The sequence below is a fragment of the Stenella coeruleoalba genome, assembly GCF_951394435.1.
Source record: "Stenella coeruleoalba genome assembly, chromosome: 13".
NCBI classification, from domain to species: Eukaryota; Metazoa; Chordata; class Mammalia; order Artiodactyla; family Delphinidae; genus Stenella; species Stenella coeruleoalba.
The window spans coordinates 8147998-8170863 of NC_137159.1; positions in this window are offsets into that span (position 1 = coordinate 8147998).

Below are 22866 nucleotides of genomic sequence, written 5' to 3' on the forward strand. Positions count from 1 at the left end.
AGTGGGTTTTTTCAGAAGCGAGTTAAAGGCAGATCTGAAGAAGATGGTCACAGGTGGGAAAAAATTCAAGATCTTTTCCTTAGCAGCCCAGAGTTGTAAAATTCAATAATCAAGTTAATCCATGATGAAACAAGTCCCTTTGACCATTTTCAGGACTTCCATTTGGAAGTGGACAGTTAATCCTGGGCTTCATAGGCATTAGTACAAGGACTTGATTGCCTCTATTAGAAAAAAGCTGTATTGAATGACTTAAAAAAAAAACCTTAATAACTACACAGACTAGTGAAAACTTTTTATAATAAGTAATTGAAAGTTATGGGTTTATGTATAAACTCACAGAAATTTATACATTATGTGTCCACATAAACCCAGGACTTTCAATTTCCTATTGCAAAAAAATTTCCATGTGTTAAAAAGTTCTAAACTATGTTTATAATCAGAATTTTACACTTGCTGTGGATTAAAAAAAAGATTTTTTCTTCCAATTCTGTACCTTGATTGAATTTTGGCTACTGCTATAACTGATCTTCATTTGATTATTGCAGCCCCCATTGTAGCATCTTTCAAATCCCTCTGCTTACCTACAAACCTCAGTCACTTGTGAAGTTTGAATTGTTCAGAGACAAGGATTTTCTGCAAGTAGATCAAAGATAAATGACTTCAGGTTTCACTAAGCTCCCATCTGGCAGTACGTTAGCCTTTAAAGGTTTTGAAATAAACACCTTCACTGGGGCAAGTGGTTAATTCATACATGAAGCAATAGAACAGTATCTCCCTTTATAGCAGTGAATGGCAGATTGACACAGGTAAATTCTGATGAGAAAGAATGAACAGGAATCGTCCATTTGAGGAGTTTCCACAGATCATCAGAACCAGACAGGGTAGACTGTTGTCCCTCTGTGTGTTTCTCTGTGCTTCTCTCTTTGTGCTCTGTTGTTCATTGTCTCAGAGCTCTCTGGGGTAAAATAGAGCAGACATCTCTGGATTCTACAATGAGAAGTAGGACTTTTTCTTTTCTGGCAAAATGTCTTTGTGACCATGATCTTATAGGATCATAAACCTGATATTGTCATATGCCAGATACACTGAGAAAGGCTAGAAAATGTCACCTATAGGGATAAGGGAAGTATTTGATCCCAATTTTCTGTATTTCATTATTAGAAAAATCTAGTAATAAAAAAAAATAAAATCTTAGCAGTACTTCATAGAGTGCATTTTTGGTGGTAAAGTATAACCACGTAGAAGAGTACAATGAATTATCACAAATACCCATAAAACCACTGTCTGGCTGGGTCAAGATCCAGGACATTTCCAGCATCTCAGCAGTTTCCCTGGTACCCCGTCCCAATCACTCTTCTTGTCTTGCCAAATAACCAGAGTCCTGATTTCTAAGACAAATAGTTCAGTTTTACCTATTTGGAAACTTTTTATAAATGGAATCCTAGGGTATGTATTGTTATTTCCTTTTTTTTTCACTCAATATTTTGTTTCTGAAATTTACCCATGTTGCTAAATGTAATAATAGTTTCAGGGTTTTTTCATTTTCATTGTTGTGTATTATTCCATTTTACAAATATGAGACTATTTATTTATTATTTGGGCTGCTGAGACTTCCCTGGTGGCGTAGTGGTTAAGAATCTGCCTGCCAGTGCAGGGGACACAGGTTCGAGCCCTGGTCCGGGAAGATCCCACATGCCGTGGAGCAACTAAGCCCGTGCGCCACAACTACTGAGCTCGCACGCCTCAAGGAGAGAGCCCACGTACTGCAAACTACAGAGCCCACACGCTCTGAAGCCCACGTGCCACGACTAGAGAGAAGCCCACATGCCACAACGAAGACCCCACGCAGCAACTAAGACCTGACGCAGCCAAAAAATAATAATAAATAAATATAAAAAATAAAATAATGTCCAATTTATCAGTTATTTCCTCTATGGATGTACATTTTTTTCTGTCCTATTTAAGAAAATTTTTCCTACCTGAAGTTTGCAATGGTGTCTCATATTTTCATCTATAAACATTATTTCTTGTTAATTTTACAACAGTGCATCTGGAATTGACTTTTGTGTAGAATTGAGGAAAGTGTTGAGATTTTAAAAATTTCATATAGATTTCCAATTAACTCAGCACTATGTGTTGAAAAGACTGTTGTTGTTTTTTTTAACATCTTTATTGGAGAATAACTGCTTTACAATGGTGTGTTAGTTTCTGCTGTATAGAAAAGTGAATCAGCTATACATATACATATATCCTCATATCTCCTCCCTCTCGTGTCTCCCTCCCACCCTCCCTATCCCACATCTCTAGGTGGTCACAAAGCACTGAGCTGATCTCCCAGTGCTATGCATCTGCTTCCCACTAGCTATCTATTTTGCATTTGGTAGTGTATATATGTCCATGCCACTCTCTCACTTCGTCCCAGCTTACCTTTCCCCCTCCCCGTGTCCTCAAGTCCATTCTCTATGTCTGCGTCTTTATTCCTGTCCTGCCCCTAAGTTCTTCAGAACCTTTTTTTTTTTTTTAGATTCTATATATATGTGTTAGCATACAGTATTTATTTTTCTCTTTCTGACTTACTTCACTCTGTATGACAGACTTTAGGTCCATCCACCTCTCTACAAATAACTCAATTTCGTTTCTTTTTATGACTGAGTAATATTCCATTGTATATATGTGCCACATCTTCTTTATCCATTCGTTTGTCGATGGGCACTTAGGTTGCTTCTATGTCCTGGCTATTGTAAATAGAGCTGCAATGAACAATGTGGTACATGACTCTTTTTGAATTCTGGTTTTCTCAGGGTATATGCCCAGTAGTGGGATTGCTGGGTCATATGGTAGTTCTATTTGTAGTTTTTTAAGGAACCTCCATACTGTTCTCCATAGTAGCTGTATCAATTTACATTCCCACCAACAGTGCAAGACGGTTCCCTTTTCTCCACACCCTCTCTAGCATTTATTGTTTGTAGATTTTTCTGATGATGGCCATTCTGACTGGTGTGAGGTCATACCTCATTGTAGTTTTGATTTACATTTCTCTAGTGATTAGTGATGTTGAGCATTCCTCAGAATGGGAGAAAATATTTGCAAATGAAGCAACTGACAAAGGACTAATCTTCAAAATTTACAAGCAGCTCATGCAGCTCAATATCAAAAAAACAAAAAACCCGATCCAAAAATGGGCAGAAGACCTAAATAGACATTTCTCCAAAGACAATATACAGATTGCCAAGAAACCCATGAAAAGACTGTCTTTTCCCCATGGGTTTGCATTACTACTTTGTCCTATGAAGTGCCAAAATAGGTGTGTCTTTGTTTTTGGACTCTCTATACTATTTCACGGGTCTATTTTTCTATCTGACAAATACCTCATTGTTTTAATTACTGTATCTTTACAATAAAGTTTTGCTATCCACTATAGCAGATCCTATCATGTTATTGTTCTTCTTCAAAAGTATCTTGACTCTTTTTCTTGTGTATTTCCATATAATTTAAAAATCATTCAGTGAAGTTCCATATAAACTTGTTATGATTTTTAACGTACTAGTTACATCAAATTATGGATATATTTGGGGAGAACTGACATCTTTCTAATACTGAGTCTTCTAGTCCATGAGCATATATTTTTCTATTTATTTAATTTTTCTTGGTAATATTTCATAGTTTTCTGTGTGAAGGTGTTGATACACTCATTTTAAAATATTTTTAGGTATTTGAATTTTTTGACGCATTTATACATGAATGTGTGTCATTTTTAACTTCTTGCTGACGTATAAAACTTATTTGAATTTTGTTATTTGACCTTGTACTGATTTAGCAACCTTGCTAAAAGTCATTTATTCTTTCTAATACTTTAGCGGTAAATTCTTTAGGACCCTACATATTCAATCATATCATCTGTGGAAAAAACCATTTTTATTGTCACAATACCTGTACTTCTAATTTTTTCTGGATTTAGTGCATTGGCTAAGACCACCTATATGAAGCTGAACAGAAGTGGTGATAATGGATATTTTTGTCTTCTTTATAATCACAAAGGGAAAGTTTTCAGCATTTCACCATTAAGTATGATACTTGCTGTGGGTTAGTGGCCTTTTTTTTTTTTCAAAGATACTATTTATCAGATTAACAAAGTTAATTACAGTTCCTAATTTGAGAGATTTAATCCTTGAATGGATGTTGAACACTATCAAATGTTTTTCTGCATCTATTTTGATTATCATATTACTTTCTCCTTTATTATGTTGACTGATTTTCAAATATTAATTTAACCTTGTTCTCCTGGAATAAAGTCAACTTGGGTTTCACATGGAACCTTTTTATATACAGCTAGATTTGATTTGCTAATATTTTATTTGATAAAACTGAATGAAATTGAGTTGTGTAAAATTTTATCCTCATAATGGCCTTATCAGGTTTTGGTATTAAGATTAAGTCAGCCTCAAAGAATAAATTAGGAACTTTGTATTTTCTGGAAGAGCAGTATAAGAGTGAAATGATTTCTTCCTTAAATGTTTAGTAGAATTACATTGGTGAAGCCCCTGGGCCTGTAGTTTCCATTGTAGGAAGGTTTTCAATTACAAATTCATCTTCTTTAATAGTAATAGGACTCTTCAGATATCATTCTTCTTAAGTCAGTTTTAGTTATTTGAATTCTTTTTTTAGGAATTTGTCCATTTAATTTAAACAAATTTTTAGACATAATATTGTTCATAAAATCCTGCAACTATCTCTTTCATGTAACAGGATCTACATACCCCCTTTTTCATTCCTGATGTTGACTATTTTTGCCTTCTTTCTCTTGTTTTTTTCAAAGTCAGTCTCACCGGGAATATATCAGTTTTATTAATCTTTTCAATTTCTGGCTTTGTAGATCCTTTCTACTGTGCTTTTTGTTTTCTATTTCACTAATTTCTTCTCTTTTTTTCTATTTTCCATTTTGGGTATAATTTGCTACTATTTTGCCTAGATTCTTTTTTTTTTTTTAAAGATTTTATGAGCATGGCTTTTAATTTATTTATTTTATTTTTGGGTGTGTTGGGTCTTCGGTTCTGTGCGAGGGCTTTCTCTAATTGCGTCGAGTGGGGGCCACTCTTCATCGTGGTGCGCGGGCCTCTCACTGTCGCGGCCTCTCTTGTTGCAGAGCACAAGCTCCAGATGCGCAGGCTCGGTAGTTGTGGCTCATGGGCCTAGTTGCTCCACGGCATGTGGGATCTTCCCAGACCAGGGCTTGAACCCGTGTCTCCTGCATTGGCAGGCAGATTCTCAACCACTGTGCCACCAGGGAAGCCCTGCCTAGATTCTTGAGTATGGATGCTCAAATTGTGTTTTCAGTCTTTCTTCTTTTCTAACGTATGTGTTTTGAACAAGTAATACTTTTCCACTAAGGCAAAGTATTTAGGTGTATCTCACAAGTTTTGATATGTAATATTTTCATTCATGACTGGTTAAAAATATTTTCTGATTTCCATTGTGATTCCACTTTGACCCACAGATTATTTTAATTATATTTCTTAATTACCAAATATTTAGGGATTTTTTATTATACACATTCTTGTGTGTGTCTAGTGGCTTTGATTTGCATTTCCCAAGTATATAATTTGCAAATATTTTGGTTACCTTTCTATTTTCCTTTAATTTATTGGGATTCTAATGTCCATTTACGGAACAGAGGTCTGGTGACATCTATGATATGCTATGAAATTCTGATATGAGGAGGTAGTTTTGGAAGCAAAATTCAGTGGTCTAGCTGTTTAACGGCCAACACTTCCAGAAAATCCTTTTATGCAATATTTATGTAACCTTTTGTATCCAGGAACTAAAGGAGCATACTTTATATGCGTTCATACAGTTCTATTAAAACATATCTGCTACAGTGGTTTCTGTACAATATGGTACAAAGAATAAAATATATTTTTAAAGACTTTTTGTATATTTTACTTTTAAGTAAAAGTTACTTAAAAGTGTAACATTTATCACTTTTTACTTTCTTGATGGTGTACTTGGAAACACGCAAGTTTATAATTTTGATGAATTCCAACTTCTCTTTTATCACTTGTGCCTTCAGGTATCATATATAAGCAATCAGTCCTGAAATCAAGGTCACAAAGATTTACCCCTGTGTTTTCTGCTAAGAGTTTTATAGTGTTAGTCTTACATTATGTCTATCATTCATGTGAGTTAATTATTGAGTACCACACTGTTGATTTCTTTAGCTTTGCAGTAACTTTTGAAACTGGGAAGTGTGAGTTCTCCATCTTTTTCAAGATTGCTTTGGCTGCCCTGGGTTGCTTGTATTTCCATATGAATTTTAGGATCAGCTTGTCCTGCTGCAAAAAAAAAAACAAACAAAAAAAAAACAAGCTGGGTTTCTGATAGACACTGCATTAAATTTGTAACTCAATTTGGAGAGTGTTGCCATGTTAAAGATACTAAGTCTTCTGATCCATGATCATGGGCTATCTCTCCACTTACTTAGGTCTCAATTTCTTCCAGTGATGTTTTTCAGTTTTCAGTGTACAAGTCTATGCTTCTTTTGTTAAATTTATTTCAATGTATTTTATTACTTTTGATGCTATTGTAAATGAATTGTTTTCTTAATGTCATTTCAGTGACATTTTGTTGCTAGTGTATAGAAATACAATTGATTTTTGTATATCGATCTTGTACAGTTCAACATTTCCTGAATTTTTTTTTATTTACAATAATTTTTAGTGAATTCCTTAGGATTTTCTATCTACAGGATCATGTCATCTGCAAACAGAGATTGTTTTACTCTTCCTTTCAAATCTGGATGTCTTTTATTTGCCAATTGCCCTGGCTAGTACTTCTAGTACAGTGTTGAATAGAAGTGGTGAGAATAGATACTTTTGTTCCTGATTTTAAGGGGAAAGCATTTAGCCTTTAATTGTGTACGATGTTAGCTTTAGGTTTGTTACAGATGCCCTTTATCCGGTTGAGAAAGTTCTCTTCCATTCCTAGTTAAGTGTTTTTATCATGAAAAGTCCTGAATTTTGTCAAATGCTTTTTTTTCTACTGAGATGCTCATGTGGTATTTGTCCTTTATTCCATTAACATGGTTTATCACATTGATCGATTTTTGTAAGTTCAACCAACCTTGCATTTCTGGGTAAATCCCACTTAGTCATGGTATGTAATCCTTTTGATATGTTGCTGGATTAATTTTGCTAGTATTTCATTGAGAACTTTTGTAGAATTACACATACCCCTGTGAAATGGTGATAGAGGCAGGAAAACCGTAAGCAATACTAGCCACTGACATCCTTGAAGGGATTGGTTTACGAGCATGTTGGTTTATTAGCTGAGGTGTATAGAAGGGGTACCTTTGAATTGGGCCTTGTCTGCAGAAGGCAGGCCTGGGGCATCTGCAGGATAGGTCTCTGAGCTGGAAGAGGACTCGAAGTGCACAAAAAACAAGCTTCACCTACATCACAACTTCGCATGGGTCAGCATTTCAGCACCCCTTATGCCATTTTCTATAGAAGCAACACGGATCAAACAATAGGCAACTAGATATAAAAATACAGTCAATAAAAATTTTCACATATACATGAAATAAATCAGACTCACAGACATCTAGAATGGGAAGAGATCGTAGAGATGAAAGTGAAATGCGGAACAGCTGTTTAGAGAGCTATCATGGCAGCAGAGACCCTCCCATTTCTTTGAAGGACATCTCCAGATCTACCTAAGGCCTCAAAAGGCCATACATCATTCCCACTTTCCTACTTTTCCATGGAAACAATGAAGAAATTATTCCTCATCCTACTTTCACTCCAAACACTATTTTTAGTGTTACCATTTGCTACAGAAACATTCCCTTCATTCTTTCACCTGAATGTCATATCATTTCACTGACAGAGCCACGGAAGAGCTGCTCCAGCAGTTAGCAGAAGAGAGTGTATGCTTCGGGTACCAAACTGCCTTATGAACATGTTTTTGTTCATAACTCAGGCAAAAAATAAGGAGCTGCCCAAACAGTGTCAATAAGAAAACCTTTCTGTGATTAAAAAAAACCTACATTTCCTTTTTTACTGTTTGTTTATTTATACTGTATTTGTTATTTACAGTCTATCAAATGAATAAGATGCTGCACTCCTACTAAGTGAATAGGAGTGTTGCTCATTTGTTCTACTAAGAAGATAAGTTTTCCATCAGAATCTTCTGGTGATTTTCAGAGACTGGGAGACTACAGAATCAGTGAGAGGTGAGCAGATGCTGTAACACACCTGCCTTTCGCAAAGCACAGCCAGCAGCGTGTAACCTTGGGCTAGTCACTTTCTAGTCCCCCATAACGTGAGGTTGGAGACTCTGATCTTTAAGATCCTGGACAGATCTCACCTTCCAAGCTGGAATTCCAGTCACGTAGCACACTGTGCTGGGGAGGCAAGACAAGCCCCAGGAAGCTTCATCTAAATGAAAGTCGTGAACTGCATTGGGTACTCAGAAACACAGCAGTGTGTTCATTGGCAGAGCTGATCACTCTTATTCAGTGCCTTGCATTTATACTCCCACATTTGTTCTCCTTGCTTCTAAATTAGTCAGTGTAAAGACTTTCAAAAGATTAGCTGGTTTAAAGCCACATTTGCAAAGGAGCTATGTGGGCCAGCCCATAAATCGGATCCTTGCTTGCTTTATCTCTCTGGGATAAAACCAAAAGAAAAGAAAAGTAGAGGTTTAGACTTTATAAGCGTAATGAAAGTTCTCATTTCTCTTACCGAAAATATTATTCCATATAAACACAAAATCAGCGTTGTTACGGATATTGTTCCAAAATAATCTTCCAGCTTCATCCCCGGTCAGGAAGCTGATGTTTTTGGATAAGAAATTCTTGTTAGGTTAGAGGAAGGGTTAAGTATGAAGGCTCAGGATTTTATGGAAAATGACATTACTACTGATAAGAAAACCAACAAAACTATGATTTTTAGATGGTGTAACAAGAGAATGAACTTTTTTTAAAAAGAGGGAATAATTAAAAATAAATCTTACAAAATTGGGGCAGGTTAAAATAAAACTGAAAGTATTTTTGAGTTCTCAGAAGATACTGTTGTGGACATTCCTGAAAGGCCTATAAATTGCCGAAGGGTATTTAAATGGCTGCCCAAGGCTCTAAAATTTCAGACTGTCAGCGTCTGGCATTTGTCCAAAAAAAAAAAAAAAAGTGCCTGGGAGAGCCTTAGTTAAGAATCTGAATCCTACATTGAATGATAATTTCCATTTAAAATATTAAGCTTATTCAGCTAGGATTGAGCCAAGGCATGTCTAATGGGGTCTCTGCTATAGACTGTGCCAGGGAGTGGGCATGGAGAAATAGACTTTCCAGCTATAAGTCAAGGGAATTCTAAAATAAATTCCATATTCATTTCCTATTGTTGCAGTAACAGATTACCACAAACTTAGTGCTTTAAACAACACAGTTTAATGATCTCACAGGTCTGGAGGGCAGAAGTCTGCTATATGTCTCATTAAGCTAAAAATCAAGGTGTTGGAAGGATTATGTCCCTTCTGGATCCTTGAGGGGAGAATCCATTTCCTTGCCTTTTCGAGCTTCTAGAATCTGCCCACTTTCCGTGGCTTGCGGCCCCTCCCTCCACCTTCAAATTCAGCACTACTGAGCTGAGTCTATCTCATGCTGCCACGTCTCTGGTCTTCAGCTGCTTCCCTCTTCCCTTTTAAGCACCCTTGTGATTACACTAGACCCGCCCAGATAATCCAGGAAAATCTCCCTATTTTAAGGTCAGCTGCTTAGCAGACTTATTTCCATGCCCAGTAACTTTGATTTTCTATGAAAAAAAAGGAAGCAGACCATCTGTTTGGAAGAGTGTGATGGGGGCTGAGAACACGTGGTGCATGAGAGCAGTAAGGGCTAGTTGCTGTGGGGAATGGGAGAAGAAGCTGCCCAGAGAGGAATGAAAGTATTATCCAATTGTGTCATTAAGGCCTTACAACCTAAGAAGCCTTCATACCCTGTGATTAATAGAGCCTCTGACTCATTCACAGCCATTGACCCAGGAACTCCTCTCTGGATCTCTCCTAAAGATATAATTATGAATGCAGACAAACTATGGACACAGATATTTGTCAAAGAATTTTGTATCATACTTTCAAAGGAAAACAATGCAGTAGAGAGATGGTATTTGGTAGTAAGTACTAAAGTTAAACTTACTATATATGTCCTATGACCCAGGATTCCACTCTTGGATAAAACTGAGTACTTATGCCCACCAAAAAACATATATGAGAATGTTCATAGCAGATATATTATAATATCCCAAACTTGGAAAGAATCCAAATGCCTAAGAAGAGTAGAAGGGGTAAGTTATGGTATATCTATGCAGTGGAATACTACACAGCAATACAAAAGGAATGACCTGATACACAGAACATGGATAAATCTCACAGACACTGTGTTGAATAACAGAAGTCAGATACAAAAGAAGACATACCGTATCAGTCTACATATGCCTGTTCATGAGCCTTAACAACACAGATCACTAATCTATGGTAACAGTGTGGAATAGTGGTTAGCTTGGGTATGTGCACTGACTACAAAAAGGCACAAGAAAGCTTCCTGGGATGCTAAGAATGTTCTAGATCTTGATGTGGATGATGGTTGCATGAGAGAAATGATATGTAACCGAAAATTCAAGCTGAACACAGAGATATGTGTCCTTTAGGTCCGTTATACCTCAGAAAACAAACCAAACCAAATCTTGTCATCAAAAACCACTGCCAAGATTTAACCCACCCTGAAACCCTAAGATTGTATGAAATTTATCAACCATGATAAACTTCTAGCAGAACTGTGACCTCCCAGCCCCAGCCAACACTAAGCCAGAATTACTGAATATCCCTACCTCACTAAACCTGAAATACCTTCCTACAGATCAATAAACTGGCCCAAAAGGATAAATAGTTTCTAACTTAGGAAAAAACATTCCATCAAGGAAAACAGAGTGCCCTGAACTTGTTCTGAACGTAAGTCCAGCCTTTCAATCAGACATCTATTTTACAAAAAAATTAAGATCGTAAAGATTTATGAGGAAACATTCAGAACCACTGAAATAAAGGTGTGACCTCAATGCAGAGCCTCGTGACCCTTGTGATGGTCTTGAAAATAGGTAATCACTACTTAGAGCAAAAATGCACAAGCTGCTTGATTGTGTGGACAAAAATGTACCTGCCTGGGTGTGTGGTGGCAGACGATGCCATGTAAACAAAAGACAAGGAAGGAGGACCTCTGACAGTGAGGCAGCTCAGTTCCACCTCTGTCACCAAGGCTCACCTGGGCAACGGGCCTGCTGTCATGAGAAGGTTGACATCTTTTTTCTCCTAGTTGGTTCCTGGCTGGTCCTTGGATGATATCCTCTGCCCAGGTAGGGATACCTGTGCCTGATGGGGTCTGTATTTTTGGAACCCAACGGAAGACAGGCAGGCTGAGAGTCTTATGAAGACCCAAGAGCAGAAGGCTGGGATGAAGCCCTGTCCTGCAGAAGGGTCTCCTGGGTACCAGCCTGGGCTAGTGAGCCTGGTACCTTTGGCGAACCCCTCTTCAACCCATCAATGACAGCCCTCTGGTCTGACTAAATGATGATTCAGGGAAGAGGAGACTAGACTTAAATACTCTTGTTTTCTGAGATCCCAGAAGCTGCCTCTTCCTGAGTGTGGGCGAGGGTGATTCTCCTTCCCTTTTTAAGCTAAAAGGTGTTTTCAGTTTGCAGCGTTAGATGCCACTTGTAGAAAGGCAGCCTGTTCAGTGCCGAGAGTGCAGACTGTGGCTCTGCCACTTCCTTCCTTCCTGGAATCCCTGGCTCTGCCACTTCCTTCCTGCCTGACCTTGGGCACCTCATTCCTCCACAACAGGGAGACGATGGCAGTGCCTTATCTGTAAAATGGGATAATAGCAGGTCTTAGCTCAGGGCTCTCCTGGGGACTGAATGGTTTAAATGAGCGACGAATTGTAAATGGTTTAGAACAGCACCTGCAGTTTGATAAAAATGTGTTCCCTGATCAGGTGCCGTATATTTAGAGGTAGCACAGACTTTTCCTTTTGCCTTGGCGGTGAGGTTCTCCTTCCCCGGGAGGAGGTGTTCAGGGATAGATGAGAGAGATTTTCTGGAGTTCCAGAAAAAACAAACAAACAAAACCAAAATGCAATCCTATGCTCGTAGCTTTATGGTTGTCTGTGCAGGCTTCCAGAAACTCCACGTGGAGACTATTTCCTTGGAACCTTTGGCAAAACTTCACTTTAGCCATTTCTCATCCTGGCTTCAAGGTTTGGTCCAAGAGGCATTATGGAGGTGAAGAGCTCCCTCGAAGGCTGTGTGGAGGAGCCCTGGGGACTGGGTGTGGGGAAGGGACATTCTTCCTTTCAACACTTTTAAAGCATGAAGGTGCTTGCTCTACCAGAAGCCGGTAACTTCCCATTTTCCTAACCTATTCACAAAGCTCCTCACCACTTTCTGTTGTGGGTGTTGACACCGTGTTCTTTCCCAGCCTTAACTAATCACCAAGAACTTTGGGTTTTGTCCCCTCAAAACCTCCAGGAACTTCAAAAGCCCCCCACAGCACACACAAATAAAGCCAGAGGTTTAAGATACTCTGGAAACAAATGAAATCCTTAGTTAGAAAGGGAATTTATGAAGTCAATAAATATTTAGTTATAACAAAAAATAAATGTGATTTTGAGGAGCAAGAAACAGAGGCTCAAGGTGGGAGAGGAGAGAAAGGAGTGTAGATTTGTTTGTAGTTGTTCAGTTTAGTCTGACGGTTCTGAAAAAAGCAACCACACACCCCTAACAAAGTCATTGTCTCTGGCTGTCACGAGTCACCTGTCCATCGTGAGGGCAGGTTGTTGACTTGGGGGGCAGTAGACTGATCCACAATATATTTTCGTTCCTTTCACACAGGGAATTTCAAGCATTTAAGGGCAAAGGGGGATTTTAAGAGAATGGCTTGTACCAAAGGGATTATACGAAAAAAAATTTTTTTTGAGTAAACCTCTCTTTATGTGCTCAAGTAAATGAGATCTGTCCTTAGCCTCTTTTCCCTGCCTTTGATTCTTGTGTTTGGGATTTTGATCCCCTTTAAAGCCAGGGGTGGGGAGAGCCCCTTCCAGGCTTCCACCCTGGCTCTGCTGCAGATAGTGGTACAAACGCAGGCTTCTCCAGTCCTCAGCGTACGCCGGGAAAATCCCCAAACCCACCACCCCAAGATGTGGCGCGGATTCCGGGCGTGTCCCCATATAACGGCGCTGAGATAGCTGATGATTCAGATGTCGGCTATCACTCGAGTGTTACTCCGTGATGCTAGCATGAGCTCTGCCAGCTAGCATGAGCTCTTCCAGCTGGCATGGAAGTTTCTCAAGGGTCAGCTGTCGTGGTCTCGGTCTCCTGCGGGTCACAGTTCACGTGCGTCTTCCCTCCCTGCCGGGAAAGCTCCCTGCTCTGGGGGCACATGGTTGGAGTGGAGGTGTCCCGGGCTGTGCGCTCCGCAGGCCCGGGCTTAAAGGCCGGCTCTCTAGTTGACTCGCTGAGCGACCACCCGAGGCCACGTTTCCTAAGACGCTCTCCTTACCTGGACCAGCCCGTCTCTAAAAGAAGCAAAGGGGAGCCAGTGAGGCTGGGAAGCTGTCAGCAGCCTTTCTTTCTTCCACCACTTGCAGTGTCACACCCATGATTCAACCCAAGACAGGGCGGCAGCTTCCCTAATTAGCCCGGAGACGCTCCGGACCCAGACGGTTATAAAAAAAAAAACAACTTTTACTTTTATTCAAACGTACAATTCCCATCCACGGCGCCCTCCCTCTGGACCCGGCCGTCGGGCCGCTGACCCCCAGGTGACCCCCGAGGTCGAGGCTGGAGTCGGGGCCGCATCCCTCTCGGATGGGGCGCGCAGGGGCGCGGGGCCAGGGCGCCTCGTCTTCTGGGTCGTCTGGGTCTCTGGCGGACCCCGGCCCCGCTCAGTGGGGGCAGCCAGGCCTGGAGCCCCGACAGCGCCGCCGCACGGGCCGGCCCAGGCGGGGTCGCCGCAGGCTGCTGAGGGGTTCCCGCGGGCAGCCAGGCCCGCACCCGGCGCCCTCCCGGCCTGCGGGGCCCACCTCCCCCGCCCCTCCCCGCGAGCTCGCGGCCAGACTCGGCCCGGCGGCGGGAGTGGCGCGCCGCGGGGGAGGTGCGCGCGACTGGCGGGCGAGCGAGCGAGCTGAGCGGCGTCCGCCCCCGCCGCGCCGAGAGCAGCCGAGCCGAGCCGGCGCGCCCGGGGCGGGGAGCGCGCACGAGGCCGGGCGAGCGCCGGCTCCGGAGGGTCGTGCCCCCGCCCGCGTCCGGGTCTCCGGGCCACGACCCGGCGGCGGCGAGGCCGGGCGGCCACCTGCAGCGCCGCGTGCGGAACGGGCGTCCGCGCTCCCGGGGCGGCCGCAGTCCCGCCGCCCCCACTTCGCCGACCGAGCCTCCGGCGCTTCGTGGAGCCGCCCGCGCTCCCGTGCAGGTACCGGGGCGGGGGGACCCGAGTGGAGCGGCCGCGGGCGCGCGTGGGCCGGGGACCGCGGCGCGGGGACCCGGGCGGGGACGGCGCGGGCCGGGAGCCGGGCTTGGCCGGCCAGCCAGGGGTCGGGGCGCCGAGGGCTGGGCGCGGGCCTCCAGGTGCCCCTCGGACCGCGGACAGGGCGCCTTGCCCGCGGCCGCCTCTCGGGGCAGCGCTGGCCCAGGGCCGAGTCTAGCCGGACGCGCTCCCGCAAGCGCCCGAAGTTTCCCTTTGCTCACTTTGCCGGACGACTTTGCGTCGTGAGGGGAAGCCTCGCAGTTGATCGTGTTCAGAAAATAGAAAAGAGGGAAGACGGTCTGCAGGGTTGAAGTTGTTAGTAGACGGAAGTATTTGTGCCTCCCGTCGCTAATGGCCACGGCAGGAGAAAATAGTGGACAGAGTCATAAACTATTTTCCTCCTGCTCCAGGTAATGGTTGATTTGTTATACAGGTTTTAGGCTTTGATTACAAGCCGCTAGTACGAGGTTCTGGGTGTGATCTAAGAAATGTTCGAATTTTTAATCAACACATATTTGTTGAACAGAGACTTCATCTCAGGCGGGGCTTTAATATGAGGTGAACAAGTGATCAAAGCATAAGTAGCTACGCCAATGTAGTAGTTACCAACTAAGCTTCGGCTTTTGAAATGCAAAGTGAAAAGGAATGCCACCGTTTGGATTGGACTTGCGTAGGTACAGGCGGCAGCTGGTATCGTGTCACTGCTGAAAACTTAATTTTGAGCCAGAAATCCATCCAGTGGGAGACAAGCAGCTGTGTGATCGAGCCCACCCCACACCTTCCCCAACTGATATCTTAAAATATCCCACCCCGTTATTCAAGCCTGCACGCTTCCTTCATTTACATAACATGTGCACGTGACCATGGAACAGAATCTGTTTAGACCCCGGTCTCCCTGGAGCTCACACCTGCGATGATGGAGCCTTCTGATCACTCCTTACAGCCCTTTGAGGTCATAAAATTGTGAGGAGAAACATATCTAGAGGCAGTGCAGGAGCATCAGGGGTCTCTGCCTTTGGGGGCCGGTGGAGAAGGGTTGAGCTGGGCTGGTTTCTTGGCACTGCCCCAGTGCTGTGCTGAGCCATATTGGAGCCTAAGGCAGAAGGAAAAATCAGTAATACGGATCCTGTCTTTATTTAAAATTGTGATGTTTTGTACAATGCGGATTTTGTGTTAATTTTGATGTTTTAAAACAGTTCATTATAACATTTATCTTCTGGAGTTTTTGGTACCGCCTTACATTTTGTGCCTGGAGCGAGGGCCTCGCTTGCCTCACCCTCGGTCTAGACTTGCCTGTGCGTCAAGTTTCTTAGCCTCTCTGAGCACGTTTCCTCGTTGATAAAATTTTAAAAAGTGGCCCCTCCACGGGTGTTGTGCAGCTCACGTACAGCATGTGGTTGCTGCGTGGGACCAGGCACGTGGGGCACACGAAAGGGTGGCTGTCCTGTTCGTATTGTCACTCAGCTTGGACATCTTGAGCTGGTCACCGAATCTTGCTGAGTGTCAGTTTGACTCAGCAGAATGGGAGTGGTGATCGCCAGCTCACAGGGTTAAGTGAGAGACTGTGGGTGAAGGTGCCTGGGCCTCTGGGGGGTGAGTTTTCCGCGATGGCTCAGGGGGCCTGGATTTGCCTTGGCAAGCTTGCAGTCACCTGCTCTTCCTCTGGAGGTTAGCCACGTGCCTTGTGCACAGACACACTTTTTTTTTTTAATTAATTTTTGTTTGGCTGCGTTGGGTCTTTGCTGCTGTGTGCGGGCTTTCTCTAGTTGCAGCGAGCGGGGGCTACTCTGGCACACGGGCTTCAATCGTTGTGGCCCGCAGGCTCCAGAGCACAGACAGACTCAGTAGCTGTGGCACATGGGCCCAGTTGCTCCGCAGCATGTGGGATCCTCCCGGGCCAGGGATCGAACCCATGTCCCCTGCATTGGCAGGCGGACTCCCAACCGCTGCACCACCAGGGAAGCCCCCAGACACACTTTTATAAACGCTGTTTGTGTTGCATGGAGACCCTGCGGAAGCATTTGAATCCGAGTAGAGATGTTTCTTGCCCAGCTTTATCGTGGAAGGGTGAAGGTCACCAGCCACCAGTTGTGATGGGCAAAGATTTTTATAGGTGAGCTTAATTTCGCTGCCCCGAACGGACTTTGGTTCCCGTTTGATATATCTAGTCCTAGGTCATGATCGTGATTTTCCTGAGCCTAATTCTAGTGAGTTTCTCTCAGCCGCTATCTAGCTTAAAGCAGCTTAGTCCCTCAGAGTCAGTCTCTGTCTCCCCAGCTCACCCTCTGGGGCCCCTTCTCACCGCAGGTGGTCTCTGGGCTCCAGGAGAAGGTTGCAGTTACATCGGGGCATGGGGGAGAGTGGCCCCTTGCTGTCCTCTGATGGGTTTCCCACGACTGAGCCTCCTTTTTCTGTTTCCACTGCCTATTGTCCAGCCGGGTGTCACTGGGGTGAGCCACAGCTGGGGACCCGGCTCCTGCATCTGGTCCTGAGGTCCCCACCCCCTTGGGTCTCCACCAGGTCCCTGCTGGGCACCTGGGAACCTGTCCAGTCTGTGTGTAACAGCCCAGGCCCCCATACCTGCTGTATTGAGCAGTCCCTGTGCTACCAGCAGGAGGAAGGACAGACTCCCCCCTGCCTTCTCCATCCCCCTCCACCTCCTGGGGGTTTTTCTTCCTGCACCGCCTCTCCTCCTCCAGGCACGGTGCAAAGGGCCAGGGGGCTCCCAGGCTCCTCTCTCCTGGTACCAGAAGAACTTTTTTCCACCTGCAGGGCAGGAATCTTTCTTAGGTTGTGTCTCCTGTCTTCTGGACATTGTGGCTTAGAGTAAAGCTCTTGATGTGTAAAGAGAATTTCAACATCTTTTTCTCTTAACTCCCCCATCCCTGGAGAAACCAGATGTACTCTGGCAAGGTGGGAAGGAAGCAGGGTGGGGAGCAAGCTGGGGAAATAGACTGGAAACTCCCTCTCCCCCCGCCCCATCTTCTGGGTCTCTGACCTCGGTTATGTGCACTGGGCTTCTTAGTACCTGAAAAAGACTGGAAAGGCTGTAGGGCCTGTTGGAGTTGCCAGTCTGGGGCTGGGAGGAAATGGAGAAAGAGCAGCTTTGAAGCTTTGGTGGTGGGGGGAGAGCAGAGCTGTCTGCCTACACACTACTGAGCCCAGCCCGGTAGACCAGTTTCACACGCATTAGTGTTTTCCGAACAGTCACCCTATTTCTGCCGCTGCTGCTTCATCGTCAGAGCGACCCACTGTATGCTTGGCATTTTACTAAAAGCAGCAGGAAAAACACAGAAAAGTCCAAGTCATAATGGATGCTTCAGGGTCCTTGGGAATTGTCTGGAGAATATGATTTGCTCTTATGAAACCTAAAGCTATACACCCAGAGCCCTGGGTTTAGTTCACACTCCATGCGTGGAAGGTTAAGTGGCCAGTGAAGGCTTCTCAGAGGAGGTGGGACTTTAAGTAACATTAAGACTTGGCCACACAGACGTGAGATGAAAGAGAACTTCCCCTGGGAAGGAGCTCTTGAATTCCTAGAGACAGAAGGCTGCCCCAGGAGTGGCCTTTCGGGTCCCACCTGTGACTTGACCCTTCCTGGTGTTGTGCTTATCCGTTTTGTTGTCAAGGGTACCTGTAAACCCTGGTACAGGTAGTGTCATCTGTACAAAGGACAACAGGACGGTCAGCTTTCTAAATGCCTGGTCTTTTCCCCCAGCTGAATGGAAATCAGAGGAATTCTCATCTAACCCTGTTATTCTTAGTTATCTGCACCTGGAAACTCATTTCAAACTTTCAGCTCAGGTAAATGGACCTTTAAGACGCATCGGTGATTCTTAGGAGTTACGGCGGCATCCTTTGTATTGCTTTAACGTGCTATGACCCATAACCCTGAGCTCAGTGGGTCACAAACCAGTAGATGCCATGGGGTGGGGGGGCGGATGCTCAGCAAACTTAGCAGCAGATTGACAAGAAATGATCAGACAGGTGTGGCCACACCACTAGGGATGCCCCCTCACCGGTGTTGGCCACTAGCTCCGTGCAGACACTTGCACTGTTCCTGTGTAGATTCCGGGTAGGAAGGGCTCCCAGTTATTTTTCTTATGGTTAAGCTATCCGTGAAAAGAAATTACAGAAGAGCCTTTTGAAAGGTGAGGAGTAGGAAGTTATTTATTTGCTCAAGTGTCTTCCTAGCCCTGATGTGTGGGACGGGCTTTTGAATGTATGAAGTTTGAGAACTTCTGGAGTACCCACCTTCACCCCTGGGGTCCAAACACCAATCTGACCATTGTTTCTATCCCCAGATTCTCACATCTGTGGGAGACAACAGAAGCATCAGCTGAGGTGTGCAAGTTTCCCAAGAAACTGGTCTCAGAACAGCTGTCCCAAGTGTGGACATGAAAATGTCAGAGATGTTTTGCTTTCTTAAAGCAGGTTGTCCAGCCGAGGTGGGCAGTCAGGGCTTTGGTTTCCGCTCTGCCACTTAGAGTCCCTGCGACCCCATAGCCTGGGGGTAGTGACACACGTGCTCACACACACACACACACACACACACACACACACAAGCATCACTTGAGGTACTGTATCAGCGGAGAAAATGCTTCATAAATTATTTGTGGCTGTTACTCTTCCATTGTCTTTCTTAGAAGGCAAAAGGGTGTTTATTATAGTTCTCAATTAGGAACCCCTAATAAAGTCTCCTAAAGCAATAAAGGGTCCTTCCTCAGCTGAGATCTGATGGCGTTCCAGGAAAATGAGCAAGTGTGCTCTACAGAGCACCCCTGAGCAGGGCTAAGTGGTCGATGTCCTGTGGGAAAGGACCTTGATGCAAGTTAAAGCAAAGAGCCAGGGCAGAAAGACGGGGAAGGTAACACAGGTAGGAGAGGGTGACACAGGTGGGAATTCCTCTGATTTCCATTCAGCAGGTGGGAGAGCCTCAGACCCTGAGTCCTGGGGCGTGCAGGGTTCCCGTGGCCCATCTCCCTCTGCAGTGTCAGCTTTCCCCGCTAACGTGTGCTTACAAGTACGAGCAGCAGGGCCGCGGATGGGAGGTGCCCTGGGCCAGTGACGCGCGCGCGCGCACACACACACACACACACACACACACACACACACGTTCTGCTGGGAGCCGTAGGGACAGTTCTGCCCGGCCACATCTGTGGCCTGCGGTGAGCCTCATGAACAGCGTGGATCAGAGGACCACAGTCGGTGTCACCAGTGGGTAACCGAATGACAGCCAGTATCAGGTTCCTGTTGTATATTTAGTCTCCTGCCTGTGAATAGATTATGAATATTTAGAACCTTTTCAGCATTAGTGTATCCTGAATATTTGCTGCCCAGCTGCCTGGGTATATTTAGCACCTCACGACTATCAGGTGTCTGTCTGTCCTTCCCCACCTCTCTGTGTTGGATGCACACGTGCCCTCCTTCCTGAGTTTTTATCTCCACTTAGTCATCCATCCCCTTTGCTGTCCTTTCTGTAGGCGCTGCTGCGAGCCTGTGCAAGCTGCTGTCAGCTCTTCGCTCTTGGTCTGCTTGCAGCTCTGGGGCAGGCACAGCCTCAGCACCTCGTGGGTGCAGGGGCAGGTGCGGTGCCCATGAAGGCTCTGACCTGGGTCCCTTGAGTTCTCCTCACGGCTCTGCAGCCCACGTGGGAAATGCAGGGAGCTGCTCCGAAGCAGCGTCTGCACTGGCACCAGCTATTCTAACCTGGGTTTGATACCTAACTCCTAATCCCGAGGTTCCATCAGCTTGCCTGTTAATTATTCATCCTTTCTCCCTGACCTCCTCCGCAAGGAGTGGTAGCAGGAGCTTTCTTATGGGTCCGTCTGCGTGGAAGATTCCTGACTTAGCAGCTGCAGTGCTAACTCTGCTGATGGAAGTGAGGAGCAGGAGGGTGGCGTTTGCTAGGGGGTCGACATCTGAACCAGGCGGCCATGCCACTCCACCTGGTGGTTCATCCTCCGTGCCCTGGGGTCATTTCCATGGGGATAGACTCGGCCCTGTATATTTGCTAGGTGGCAGCTGCATGGTCCATTGGAAATCAGATCTTTAAATCATGATGTATTAGCATTTCCAGTGTCCTTTCGGGGTGTGAATGGGCTCTTAGTGTACGAACACAAAACATCTTGCAGATGTGCGCCACCTGCTTTCCGAGGCTTAGCTGGTATCATCTTGCTGCTGTGTGGCCTTCGCGAGCGAAGACGGGTCTGTGCGTCGAGGGGTTCTGGTAAGCAAGGCTTATCCGGTACCACGTTCTAGAGCTGAAGTCGCTGGGAGCGTTCCATGGGTATCCCGGGGTCTCTAGGTGGCAGAGGGACCATTGCAGACAGGACTCGGCCAGGCCAGCAAGCGGGGAGGGCCTGGAAGGTGGTGAACCCGGCGTGGGACGGGTCGTCCAGCCGCCTGGGGCCCCGACCAGACTTGTGGTTTGGCTCCGTCCTGGCAGGCTGCCCCCCCTCGGGTGGCCCGAGGCCAGGTGCTGCATAACAGACAGACTCTCCCATCCAGCAAGCCAGGGGGCAGAACACGAGGCAGCTCGGTAACATTCGGGGGCGTATCCTTCCAAACTTTGTCCCTGCTGCTCTGAATACGCATACATACGTGTATGCACAAAAGTATATATTAATACAAAGAGGTAACGCCTACACTGTTTTCTGGGCTGCCTTTTCAAAATGAGTAGCTCTTTTCCACATGGTCGGATACGCTTCCTTAGCACCAGCTGTCATGGCTGCGAGGGATTCCATGGTCAGGGTGGCCCCCGCTTACTCACCAAGCCCTCTGTCGGATGGACGTTTCCTTAGGTCATTTTCAGCCTGTCACCGTTTAGCAGCACGACAGTGAAGGCCGTTGTCAGTGCTCTTTTGTACGTTGTCTGGTCGCTTCCTTTGACGTCCTGTCTCATAAGTAGATTTCCTGTCTATGTACAAGCCTCCTCCTTTGAGGTGTCCTGCCCAGAGTCTTTTTTTTTTTTTTCCCACACTAAAGTTTTTTTTCCCCACGAGATTTCATGGATCTTGGTCGACGGCATCGTCAGCATCTGTGCTATTCAGGATTTGCTCTGGTTAGTTTAAGGAGAAGAGGATTTAATGCAGGAAATTCAGGGATAACAGAATCATTGAAAGCTCAGCCCTGGGCCAGACCCGCAGGGGTGACCCCCAGAGCAGCACTGCAGAGCTGTCCCGCCGGGAGCTGCCTCCCACCCCAGACCCACCGCGTGGAGGGTCCCACCTGCTGCTCGGCGATCGTCGCGGAGCTGTGGCCAGTGGATCCCCTGGGACCCCCATCACCACCCATGGGAGAATCTGATGCCTCCGTGGTGGTGCCTGTCAGCAAAGAGGCACAGGAAACTCCACCTCGTGGGGAGCGTGGCCTGGATGGAGGCCGGGAAGTGTGGTCTTGCTTTTCTAGCTTCTAGCAGGCAGTGAGCAAGCCTGCAGGTGGGCTGAACTGTATCTCAGCCCTTCCCTCTTTCTTCTTAAAAAAATATTTTGTACTTTTTGTGTTCTATTTGATGCAGACGGGTGAAGTTCACAGAGTTTAGCCATGGGTTCTGTGGGCCTGGTCCCTGCCTTGCAGAATCAATCATTTGTCCTCTCCAGAGAAGGTCAAGGTCGTTTCCCCGATAAGGTTTTCATTTCAGTCCCCTTCTCTTCAGACCCCTTTTGACATGACCCCAGCCCCCTTCCTGCTCAGTCTTAGAAACCAGATTGGCAGCCTCTCCAGCCTGAGCTTCAAATAGGTAAAAAAAGAAACACTATATATCTGTCTCTATATATCAGTATCTATCTCAAGGTGAAGCCACACACGAATAGCACCTGCAGACTTGCCTTCTATACAGACCACGTATTTGAAAATCAGGCCCCCTGAGGCCTGCCTGTGGGAAGCTGTGGGCTGGCTCTTTTCTCTCTGGGGGACGCTGGGTTCTGTTGCCCCTTCACACTGAGCAGCCCTGAGCTGTCAGGCGTGGGTAGGAAGCAGGAGTTAGCTTATGCTAAGTTAATAGCCGATTTTTTTTCATGACCCATAATTGACCAGCAGGTAGTTTATGAACCGTATTTCTCCCTGCCTCTTCCAACGGCCTTTATGTGTAATTAGTGTGAATTCAGGTGTTTGTATAGCTCCAAGCTCCCCCTCTGCGTGGTTTCTGTATTTTCAGTTGTTCCAGGAAAGCATTGCCGAGGAAGGATTCCAGAAAAGACCGTGTCCTTAGCAACCCAGAGCCGTGGTGGGGGGGGGGTGTTTGGGTGACAGCAGGGGGGCAACCCCAGCCTGGGGGTGCACGCTCTCCTGACCCTCAACAGGTTC